At 41.0% G+C, this 12,227-nt stretch overlaps 1 long non-coding RNA gene across 1 annotated transcript; it reads right to left on the bottom strand.

Moving 5' to 3' along the window:
• Positions 1-2,824: 2,824 nt before the first annotated feature.
• On the bottom strand, positions 2,825-8,382 carry LOC126412756 (uncharacterized). Its single transcript, XR_007575336.1, has 3 exons — positions 8,180-8,382; positions 4,444-4,558; positions 2,825-2,929 (listed from the first exon to the last, which is right to left on the bottom strand). It is a non-coding gene; the product is annotated as an uncharacterized LOC126412756 (long non-coding RNA).
• Between the last annotated feature and the right edge of the window lie 3,845 nt (positions 8,383-12,227).

Below are 12,227 nucleotides of genomic sequence, written 5' to 3'. Positions count from 1 at the left end.
GTCCCATAGTGCTTGGAGCTATTTGAACCATTAGGTCACTATCAAATCCATAGTATTTTTCCGCTCTCTTACTTTGGTTAGAGGATTAATATGCAGAATTATTCTAATGAAATTTGTAAATGCATGAACTATTTAACAATTTTAATATTTCATTTTTCCGTAAATTTTGTAACTACATTACCCTATAAGTCAATAAAGATACTTTCCCACATTTTTTTTTTTTTTAGGGGAGGCGGTGGCACGCGTGTACCTTAAACACCTGAAAACTGTTTAATTAAAAATATCGGTACATTTCTATCTTCTATCTAGCCCAGCAAATATAACTTCCGACTCGAAAGTCAATCGATCAGCTGGCGTCAACGCGCTGTTCACAACAGCTGGAGAAGATTTTGAGTGATCTTTGATTGAAGTCGACCTATCGAATCAGTTTCTCTTGGTCGGGAACTCGGGAGTAAGCAGCAGACTAGAAACGTTAGCCCTTATTATTATCTGTTCTACTTAATCTTAGTGATTGCTGCCTTACTTGAAGAAATGTTACTCGTATAGGCAAAAATAAGTATTTTAGTGCCATACGTTGTCTATACAGTTAATGTATGTATTTACGATCGCTGGCTTTTATTTGATGTCAGCTTGAAATAAGGGGAATCGTATTGATGCTGTGAAGTTCTGTGAGTGCTTGGAAAGGTGTATGGAGAACCGCTTTTTAACATCAGAAGACAATGGAACCGCAGAACAAGCTACAGTTTTGGGCGCTACCACTTGGCCGGAAAATCCTGACGTATCTTATGGAGAAGCTAGTGTAAATCTTTCGAGGTCCTGAAAGACAAATTTCTAGATGTTTCCGTGAATGTCTTGCTGAGAAGAAATATCCAATGTCTCCGATGCCCCTTATTAATTCTACGAGAAGCATTCCAACTTCGACAAGTGAATCTGAAAGAGGCTTTCACAAATGAAATTTACCTTGACTCCTACAAGAGTAAGCATATGAATACAGTAGCGAATCTTATGTTCGTCACGTTGGTTCGCCCTCTATTACGAATTTTCAAAACTGTGGATTACGTGAATTCTGAAAGGGAGACATCTGGCGACCGACACGAAAAGCGAGGAGGTTAAGCGTCAAGATGGCAGTGATCAGCCTCTTTAACCCGTGTGGAATTCACTGTAAGGAAAATGAGACACTTCCGCAAGCTTATTTTTATTTGTTTACTTAAGTTTATAATGTAAAATGATTAGAGATGCTAAGTGCACTTTGACATATTGGCAGCGAGTAAATTAAACCAGTGCAACCAACCTTTCATTTAATAAGTATCAGAACCCTTAATTACACTCAAATAACTTTTGTGCTACAGACCTCTGATCACAATCGACCCCTGATCTCTCTTTTACATTTTATTAATTCAATAACAATGATGTTATGTCTTTCTTTACTTCCATGTGAAGCATACTCTTACTCATCATAATTGCAGAAAATTGTAAGATCGCGATGGTTTATTGACTACAACTGAGAGTGCCATTTAGAAAATTTTGGAAAAAAAGCGCTGCTTCTCCCCATACCTAATGCCTCACCTCCTCCCTCACCTTGACCTGGTTATGTGCATTTCCTAAAGAACGTTACGTGATTATTTTATGTATAAAGTTAGATTCAAGTTTTGGTTTGTGACTGTCGCAGTATGCTTCCCCCCTATTCTCCCTTCATCGCCTTTCCATCAGTGCTCAAACGAAGCACCTGATTTATCGATGTACTTTTGTTTTTAACATTTTTGCCTATTGTTTTTAATTTTCCTTATATTTACTATATTTCATATACTATTTTTGTAATTAATTTGTCCATCTTCTTGTCATTTAAGTTTCTAATGCCACTACAACCAAGCGATCATACCACCTGGAAGCCAGAAATAGTAGTCAGTTTTTGAAACAGAACCTCGACATCAGTTAAGCATCAATGTCAGGGATGCTACACAGTAGTATGCTTTAAGATATTTTATATGGTATGTAAGCCTAACTATGGGGTCTTTTTAAGTATTTTTACTCTTGATGTCATATATTTGTTGTGCTTGTGCATTCATGAGAATCATGTTTCATTTTGGCAGATGTTCTGATGATGGGCTAAGGCTAAAACGTGTCATAAGACATAATTTTCAACAAAAAGTAATCAGTTGATTGTAGCAACCTAAAAGATGTGCTCAAACTCCAAAGATATTTATATTTTTGCCCTTACATCTTTCAAATATAGCATTTTTAGTTTTTCCACTAATTGCCTATACAGTGTCCATATTTATTCAGCAGCTGCATCTATTGAAAACATATACTGTAGGACAGGCCTGGTGGAAAGACTGGAAATTACAGGAATTTGACAGAGGTCTGGGTTTACTGAATTTTTCTGGAAATTAGTTGTGCAAGTAATCTCTTAGCAGAAATATTCAGATTCTCCATGTTTGGTGCAACCATGCTACAGGCAACACTCACTCGCACTCTTGTTATCACCTCATCTTACTGGGCATCTCCTGATAGTCTGCATTTACACACAGAGTTGGATCGCACTTCAATCAGTGTACTTGCCATCTGCGGGCTGTGGATTTCCACAAAAACCACCTAGACATATGTGAGTGATTACCTTTCAGTTTAACCTGTCTCTTCCTCCCTACCTCACTCCACATTTCAATTTTGCCTGCAGCAGTGGGTTAGCTGTACTGCGAAGCCCTATAGCGAACTTTTACTCTTTCATGTATCTGGAGACGAATATCGACTTGCTCGCTTAGTCGTAATATAGCAAAAGAAATCGTAGCTTGGGAGCTGTAGTTGAACCAAATAAGATACACAGAGATTTAGATTTTTAGCATTTTATTTTGATGAATAAATGCAGCAAGAAACATTTAAATAGTGCAGTGAAATTTAAATAGAGAGAGAGGCAGCAACACGGTTGTCACACCTGTAACAAAAGAAATAATTCGTTAGAGCGAAGTGAATACTTTCGAAAAGGAAATCATATACATGGTTACACAGATCGCAAACAAAGCATTTATCCAAACGTTTACACTCGGAAACCCAATAGCAAAGCAAAAGCAGAAATCTGCTGCCTCAGATTTTCAGCTAGGGGCATTTTAGAAAACATAACCATGAAGTGTTGTGGTTAACCACGGAGAAGTGCAAGAAACAGCGTAGAGAGATATCCCTTTAAAATATTTGCAGCTGTGAGTCTAAACAAACTTTTTTGGGATCAACAATTTAAACAACGTAGAGAGTATACTATTGGAAATCTGCACTTTTATTTAGTGACAATACTTGATAATTTTCTGAAATTCCAGCATCTCTCTTATCTTACTCTCATAACTCCTACGTGAGATATACAATGGTGACAGCATAATAGTCACATAGTCTTCTTCGAATTCAGATTATCTGAGTCGCGAAATCTACTGAGCAGAGTTTCGTGGGAACTATGTCGTCTTTCTTCCGAGGACTGCCTTTTAATTTCCCCGAGCATTTCTGTTATACTTTCATATGGGCTGCACCGACCTGTTACAATGCAGCAGTGCATCTCGAGATTCATAAAATGTCTATTGTCCGACCTGTCTGATAATTCCAAACACTGAAATAGCGCTCTAGAGTAGGCAGTAAGGTGCATGACGCACAAGAACTTTTACAGCTATTTGGTAACAAGATGTAACGTATCTAATGTACTTCAAAGTTCACATCTTTAATCAAGAAGCTGTCGCTTGTATCGAAAGCTGAACATATTTCTGAGTGGAAAGACGTGTGCTCGTTTGCATTTGACAGTGTTTGAAACTTTACGATTGAGAGGGTGAACGAACAAGGCTACGTGGTTGTAATAAAGGTTTGTACCTAATCTCGGGACCACCAATGGTGAGATTGGAAAAGTGATGTTAGAAGCATATAATAATATGGAACTTTTGTGCTTCAGAAAGAGGTCCTTTGCTTTGTGTCTCTACTTCCTGGATCACAAGTTCTACACCTCACCTGTGTGCAGCGAGTTTCAGAAAAGAAGCAGAAATATGGCAAAATATTTCAGTACGTACTCTGAGACTCGATAGAACATAATCATTGCAGTAAACTAATTGATTCATGTCTGCAAAAGAGGCATCTAATCTTTTGTGAATGTCTTTTGAATCAAGTCAGAAAATCTCAAGGCGTTCTTGCAACAAGCCTTTCGATATGTATTTTTTATGCTAGTATCGATTATTTGATATCACTACTTGGGCTTGAAAATAATATAAGTTAGGTTATGCCAACGATGGCAGTCATATCAAGACGAAATTCATCATGTACGTAGTGTCAATGTCACTTTTAAAAAATTATAAAAATGTTAGTATACCACCGAAGCAAACTAAATATGGTGTGATTCGGATAATGTGAATAATGTATTCGGCATTAACGCTAATATTAGAACTAGCAGCTGAAAACGTTTCCTTTTGCGTTCGTGCTCACCGTGTTGGACTTACGGAAACAGTGATTCACTTGGAGGTGGCAGAGCCCTTGGTGCCAGACGCGCAGTTGGTGCAGGTGCACGAGGGACCGCAGTTGCAGCTGGAGCCCTGGCAAGCTGTAAAAAAAAAAAAAAAAACAGACCACTTCAGGACGTACTCAGAAAACACAGGCACAACACTGACAACCTCGGCGAATTTTACGTGTTTTTCTCTAACTTTGATATTCACTGGTAAACAGGAGCTTCAAGAGATTTAGATGTCGCTGAAGTTAACATGTAATTTTGTAAAATAAAGACACACTTTCGGTAAATGACTGACAGTTAAGACTAGATCAGTAAGAATATACTGTGTGTAAGCACTGGGATGATCAAGCCATGGAAATATGAGACAACCATCTCAACATCAAAAGTTGCTGAATTTGAAGCTTGACTGTTCACCTACCTATGCAGCAACAACATTGATTAATAGTACCGAAAAAAAATGCGACGTTATTACTGCAGTCGGCCTCAGCAATATTTCAGAATAAGCACCCGATCTGATTCACAATAACCTTAACGATCTGTCTGAAATGTAATCTCATGAATATTACCGCCATCACATGATTAACAAGTTCCTGCAACACGTTCGAGATTACAGCCAAACTGATAAACCAAATGACTATTTTCTTCGTCACTGCCTACAAAGATCATCTCTTATGACCATATTACAACTGATTCCAAGAAATTAACACTCTAAAATAGGAGTGTCATGCTAGATGCAGCTTGCTTGACGTGTCCTATACACTACTAAGAAGTGGTACTGTACATAAAATTATTGTAATATCAAATCATAGTCCACAAAGCAGCAGCTCTTCGCTTGAAAGAAAGTAGCCTTGTGTACTTATTTTTAAAGCATAAAAGTGCTGGCGTAATTATTTACAAATAAAGTTGGTTATATGGTCTTTGGGACTTTTATAAATTATCCGTAAGCACACAATTTTTTCGTCCATAAAGGACAGCCTCATGATGTTTGCGACTGATCATTAAATAATATAAAAAAAATTCCATTTATTGTTCAGTTTCAGTCGCACATTTTTTTAATTAAATTGCGTGTTTCGGTCAATCTGGATCACCTTCAGATCTCAGTAGTTGCGTCTTGTCTAGTCAGAAACTCATACCAGTCTACTGTGTACGAGTTTTTGAATAGACAAGAAAGTTGCTCATACAACTACACTCCTGGAAATGGAAAAAAGAACACATTGACACCGGTGTGTCAGACCCACCATACTTGCTCCGGACACTGCGAGAGGGCTGTACAAGCAATGATCACACGCACGGCACAGCGGACACACCAGGAACCGCGGTGTTGGCCGTCGAATGGCGCTAGCTGCGCAGCATTTGTGCACCGCCGCCGTCAGTGTCAGCCAGTTTGCCGTGGCATACGGAGCTCCATCGCAGTCTTTAACACTGGTAGCATGCCGCGACAGCGTGGACGTGAACCGTATGTGCAGTTGACAGACTTTGAGCGAGGGCGTATAGTGGGCATGCGGGAGGCCGGGTGGACGTACCGCCGAATTGCTCAACACCGTGGGGCGTGAGGTCTCCACAGTACATCGATGTTGTCGCCAGTGGTCGGCGGAAGGTGCACGTGCCCGTCGACCTGGGACCGGACCGCAGCGACGCACGGATGCACGCCAAGACCGTAGGATCCTACGCAGTGCCGTAGGGGACTGCACCGCCACTTCCCAGCAAATTAGGGACACTGTTGCTCCTGGAGTATCGGCGAGGACCATTCGCAACCGTCTCCATGAAGCTGGGCTACGGTCCCGCACACCGTTAGGCCGTCTACCGCTCACGCCCCAACATCGTGCAGCCCGCCTCCAGTGGTGTCGCGACAGGCGTGAATGGAGGGACGAATGGAGACGTGTCGTCTTCAGCGATGAGAGTCGCTTCTGCCTTGATGCCAATGATGGTCGTATGCGTGTTTGGCGCCGTGCAGGTGAGCGCCACAATCAGGACTGCATATGACCGAGGCACACAGGGCCAACACCCGGCATCATGGTGTGGGGAGCGATCTGCTACACTGGCCGTACACCACTGGTGATCGTCGAGAGGACACTGAATAGTGCACGGTACATCCAAACCGTCATCGAACCCATCGTTTTACCATTCCTAGACCGGCAAGGGAACTTGCTGTTCCAACAGGACAATGCACGTCCGCATGTATCCCGTGCCACCCAACGTGCTCTAGAAGGTGTACGTCAACTACCCTGGCCAGCAAGATCTCCGGATCTGTCCCCCATTGAGCATGTTTGGGACTGGATGAAGCGTCGTCTCACGCGGTCTGCACGTCCAGCACGAACGCTGGTCCAACTGAGGCGCCAGGTGGAAATGGCATGGCAAGCCGTTCCACAGGACTACATTCAGCATCTCTACGATCGTCTCCATGGGAGAATAGCAGCCTGCATTGCTGCGAAAGGTGGATATACACTGTACTAGTGCCGACATTGTGCATGCTCTGTTGCCTGTGTCTATGTGCCTGTGGTTCTGTCAGTGTGATCATGTGATGTATCTGACCCCAGGAATGTGTCAATAAAGTTTCCCCTTCCTGGGACAATGAATTCACGGTGTTCTTATTTCAATTTCCAGGAGTGTATTTAGATCTGAAGATAATGCAGTGATCGAAACGAACAATATATGAGAAATATTTCAACTACAAATAGAAGTTGCCGATGACGAATACTTCGTCAATTGTGATAAATAAAACAGTTTTATGTGTCCCTAACCTAGGAGTCACAAGATATAGCGATAGTAAAGAGTGACTATATCATGACGAATATTTCGTCTATTGTGATAAATAAAAAAGTTTTATGCGTCCCTAACCTAGGAGTCACAAGATGTAGCGATAGTAAAGAGTGACTACCGCTATACTGTGTTGTAGGTAATGAAAATTGCAAGCTTTGACTTATTGTTAAAATGCTAGGAAACGGTAGTTCGTCTATAAACATTGTTCAGAGAACACTTTTACCACCCATGCTGGAATAAAAGGGAACTTTGTATGTGTATAGCGTAGGGCAGTACAAATGGTGACAGATTTATCGCATTAGTGGGATACTGCAAAATGATTTTTTAAAAAATTTTCGAAATCTCAGACATAACTGGGAAAGCGACTAGCACCTATCGAAGAAGAGTTCAGATGTAGATGATGGCACCTGAATGCTGGAACCCAAAATATATTGGACGTCAGATGCCGTCGTGAGGAGAATCAACACAAAAAACTGTCATCATCTGATGGCATGAATACACCACTGTAGTAGAATTAGGGATAGCTGAATTCGCGCGCAGATTGTCCAGAGAAGATGACGAACAATGATGAGTTCTCCCTCGCTTTGACTTCACCAAGACGCAGAGAGGACTAGGAATTAAAAAGTGCCGGCCGGGGTGGCCGAGCGGTTCTAGGCGCTACAGTCCGGAACCGCGCGACCGCTTAGGCCGCAGGTTCGAATCCTGCCTCGGGCATGGATGTGTATGATGTCCTTAGGTTAGTTAGGTTTAAGCAGTTCTAAGTTCTAGGGGACTCATGACCTCAGAAGTTAAGTCCCATAGTGCTCAGAGCCATTTTTTTTAAAATAAAAAAGTGCTCTACACGATTAAGCACTCTTGACAGTCATTTATGTTAGCCACTCTCAGTCACTGACAACAGATGTAAACGGCACTTAGTCGTCATTTGTATCAAACAGCAAGGCAAAGTTAACTTACTTTCTCCAGTTCCGCAGCAAGGGTCAGGCATGTTGGCTGGCTGTGGTGAGCGGCTCGAAGTTTCAATGACAGATAGTGGCGTCTGATGACGACTGAATGCCTACCGCCGGCCCGCCACGGCATATATAGAAGGCGTCGTGAGCTTGGTGCCGTGCGCAGCGAACTGCACTCGCGGCATGGGGCGTGAACTTCACGGAATCCCACGCTAAATTACGCTACGCTACGCTGCTGCCGCCACCAGCTGAAAGGGTGGGGGGGGGGGGGCGAAGGAGGGGTGCCCTGCTGCTGTAGTGCGCCACTCCGCGGTCGACCATGAGTCACGATTACGAGCAGAAAGCGGAAAACAGTCTCACTCTTTCGAAGCAGTGAACATTTACCGAAGCGGCGTCAGCACTAACAGCTGTACAGGAGTGCGAACTCTAGCTGTAGCTTTCAAGTGTTACTTATGTCTGAACTTAACCAGTCATCGTGAACCATCGCGCGATTCTTTCGTGTTCGCGGAATACTAAATCATATAGTATTTTTTTCTCTATCTTAAATTCGTCTTTGCAGCCATATAAGGGACTTCCATTATTTTACCATAAGCAGGCAGTTATTTTGTGTACGAAGGACGGCCTCACGAGAATTGCGATCGCTAATTACATATCGTATTGGAGTTTTGAGGTCTGACCCGCGCTAGCAGAAAGTAATAACGAACTAAGGATCGGTCCGCCTATTTGCAAGTACACAAAATACTGTTTTGTTTTAACATTCAAACGTGTTTCACCACAGCAATGGCATCCTCAGTGGGTTTTTCTTTTATTTCTCTAAGGTGTATTTACACAAACTTTGTTGTTATTTAAATTATATATGCACTTTAACTTTTATTTTCAATTGTGTGTCTCCTCTGACTGCCAGTCGAAATCAGCCACAGATCTGAATTAGTACGCCATGTTATCTGCAAACATTGCAGTGTGTGCTCAGGTAAAATCCGTGGCATAAGCTCGATTTTGGCCTTACCATTGTAGTATTTGCCTAGTCCTGAACTGTGACAAGTTGTTTTTGTGTGCCAAACGTGTTTTTGTGTACTTAAGCTGAGCCTGTGGACATTGGCAAAAGTATTGTGATGTTAAGGTATGGCGAACTGTTTTGTGTAATTCGTTATTCATGGATTATGTTTCGTATTTTGACAGTGTTTAGTCACGATTTCTCTTGCCCCTTTGTAAATATTGCGTATTGCAAAGTTAAATATTGTTAATTTGTTATTATATCACACGAAAAAAATATCATTTTTGCCAACTGTTATCCGACTGCCGTCGAAATGTTAAAACCACTTTGCTTAGGAATGGGTAGACGCATCGAGTTGAAATTTCTATCACATACTGAGATTTATCGTAACTTGGTGGTGAAAAACTTTAGCGTTATAAGACAATACCATAAAATATTTTGATACTCGTGAACCCACTCATAAAAACCTGTAGGACACGTCCTGTTGACCTAGAATTATGAAATGCGGCAAGAAACACGGTTTCACAGTACAAGTAAAGGAAAAAACTGCAATTTGTCAAACTGTAATTGTACCACATGAAAAATCTTTTTGCCAATAAAACTTGCACTGCGTTCATGATCTGTCAGCAGCATAATAGAAAAATATTACTACAAGCAAACATAAAATGTCAGTTGTAGTCGCGTTTTAGTTGAGTAACAAAAATATTTTATTAAATCTTCTCTCTCTACATGTACAAACTGAAGTCCTCTGCTCGCTTCTTTTTGTAAGTCCAGGAGCTAGTGTAGAGACTTTGTACGATGTTGCGGTACCTGTAATATTCCGATTTACGATGCAAGGGACAGGCGCTGCGGCAACTGCAGAATTAAACAAATGCGAATTAATTCCGACGGACTGTATGTGTTTGATAAGTACTGATTTCTGCGTACCATGTCTTCAAAGTATTTCGCTTCAAAGTCTTTGATGGAAAAGAATATAGGAACTGACCAATTCAAGCTTGGGGTGAATTTCGTTACTGTAATTCCTAAAAACTTTGAATTTACGTACTGTCAAAAAGTGTTTGTAATAGAAGTTGCCATTTCTGTGTGAACCAGACTGCTCTCTATTGCAAGCAGTGATGAATTCAGGGGGTGGTCTGGGGGGAGAAGTCGCCCCCAGAAATTGGAAAGTCTCCCCCCCCCCCCCCCCCCGAGAAATTCATATCTATAGTTGTTGTAAAACATAAAAATTATCACCTGGTCTGTTAACTTGTACCGTTGTGACAAAATTTAACTACGCCAGCTGCTGTTGCTAACGAAGTTTGGAGTCAACTATGGAGAAGTCGTGATGACATGCAGTTTTTACAAGCAAAATGAATGTGTAACACAATAGTTGGCGGCTGGGTCCCTGTAGTTTGATTTCGTTACTTATCGGTTCGGTTTGGAACACTTAGCGTCGATTGTTCTGTTTTTATTATTATTATTATTGTTATTATTGCCAACACCAACAAATTAGCAGTTGCTGTATAATAAGTGTGCGGTAAAGCTAAGCGTTGCAAGGTGTGTTGGCAACGCCAATTGTGGAAAAGTCAGCCTTTTTACTCTCATGTCTTCCCTCACCGCACCTCCAATCAGCCTAACGTGTAAGCTAATCCCTTAGCTATGCAGCCCACCCTCGCTGCGAACTTTATTCTTATCCGCCACTCGTATCTATACTTTATTTGCCCTTAGAGTAAACCTGATGTCGCAAAACACGTCCCCAGGTATTGCTACGGTATTGGAAGTACCATCTGACATTATAAAACATTGTTTTAATTTTTTATTGTATTACTGGTAATATTTCCAAGATTTAATAGCCATATAGATTTTTCCTAATCGATGAGTCCAAGGCTCAAACCAAATATTTGTGTACACTTGACAATGATTTTCGCAGTGTCAATGGGGACACACAATTTTTGCCCAAAGAAGTGGTACATTCCACCATGAGTGGGACGTTTGGCAACGCTGCTCTACCAGTATAACCTATAATCTAAGCTTTTATTGTTGTGTAAAAACTCAATACATTGTTGGAACTGTTGTAAGGTTGTAACAGTCAGTCAACAGGTTACTGTGGAAGTGTGATGTGATTATGTAGTGTACTACGTGCAGTCTTCGTCAGTTTATAACATAAAAAGAAGTGTTAGTGTCGAAACAACAAACTTTAATTTCTTTCTTTTCTAATAAAAGACAGTGTATTGCAAAAGACAAAGACGTGTGTGAGTTTACTGAAGGAAGTGCTAGTGATTGTCACGATGAATTGCGTAGGTCTACCAAGTCTTCAGTTTCCCTTTCACAGTTTTCCAACGATAAATGTGTTATTTCTGGCCCATACGTAAATTGCTATTCTAAACAAAGTATTCAACGCGAGATTAAGTATCAGCAAAAATGGGAGTGTAAGTACAATTGGTTGTACTTTGATCACGAGTGGGGTGGGGCTTTCTGCAAATTGTGCGAAATTCATTAAAAAAACCATATCGAAGCTCTTCAGAAAAAAGGAGGAGTGTTCATTTCTGTACATTTCACTAAATTTAGAAAAGCTACCGGAAGCACGGGCAAACTAGAAAAGCACACCAACTCAGAAAAACATACAAGGGACGTTGTACTTGAAAATTGTAGATTACAGGGATTAAACGCTCCAATTCATACACAGATATTTAAACAAAATGAAAATGAAAACGCTTTAAACCGCCAAGCATTGTCATCGTTAATTCGAAGTCTGTATTTACTTAGTAAGGAAGAAATACCCCACACAACAAAATATAAACCTCTAATTCGTAAGGTAGTACTGAAAAGCGACATTAATCTTGAAAAGTGGTTAAAATTTCAGAGCGAAAGGTCCACATATCTTAGTAAGTATACTGCGTCAGAATTGTTGACTTGTATAGGAGAGTGTTTAGACTTTCAAGATGAAACGCTTCTCCATGACAAATGTTTTTCATTAATGGCAGACGAATCTACAAATGTTTCCAACCAAAGTGAACTGTCTTTAGTAGTTCGATATGTTGCACCGTCTCCATCGTTTGAAGTGAAGGAAAGGTTTTTATGT

The sequence above is a fragment of the Schistocerca serialis genome, chromosome 7, assembly GCF_023864345.2.
Source record: "Schistocerca serialis cubense isolate TAMUIC-IGC-003099 chromosome 7, iqSchSeri2.2, whole genome shotgun sequence".
NCBI classification, from domain to species: Eukaryota; Metazoa; Arthropoda; class Insecta; order Orthoptera; family Acrididae; genus Schistocerca; species Schistocerca serialis.
The sequence above is the reverse complement of the archived record's forward strand: the minus strand, read 5'-3'. Positions and strand labels throughout refer to the sequence as shown.